Here is a 458-nt window from a genome sequence, read left to right on the forward strand (position 1 = left end):
GCCCTGTCAGTGGTAGAATAGGTCAGGTCAGGGGAGTTAGACAGTAGGAAAATAGTGATGCTACTAGAGTGAGCCAGGTATTAAATCTAGTTTACTTGCTGATACTCAGAGAGGTATGATAGATGATTTGGTGATTCAAACCAATTCCATACTGATTCATAGCAGTTGATATGTTCAGAATTAATAAGAAGGAAGACATGTAGATGTCCCAGGAGGAAAGACAGCATGACAAAGACAAAGCAGCATGTGTAAGCAGTGCTGGGGACATGGATTGGGGCCCCAGGCTGCAGATAGGATGTCAGGGCAGAACTCTAGTGAGGAGGACTGGTAAGGTGGGATCCTTCTCTCCCATGCTTTGGTGTACAACATAGGGACAGGGCACACTTTGTGGCATTAAGACGTGACTTATGTTGATTTTTACTTTGTTTTTTAAGTCTGCTCAATATCTCCTTATGTAT

This window comes from Propithecus coquereli, unplaced genomic scaffold, assembly GCF_000956105.1.
Source record: "Propithecus coquereli isolate 6110/MARCELLA unplaced genomic scaffold, Pcoq_1.0 Scaffold72, whole genome shotgun sequence".
NCBI classification, from domain to species: domain Eukaryota; kingdom Metazoa; phylum Chordata; class Mammalia; order Primates; family Indriidae; genus Propithecus; species Propithecus coquereli.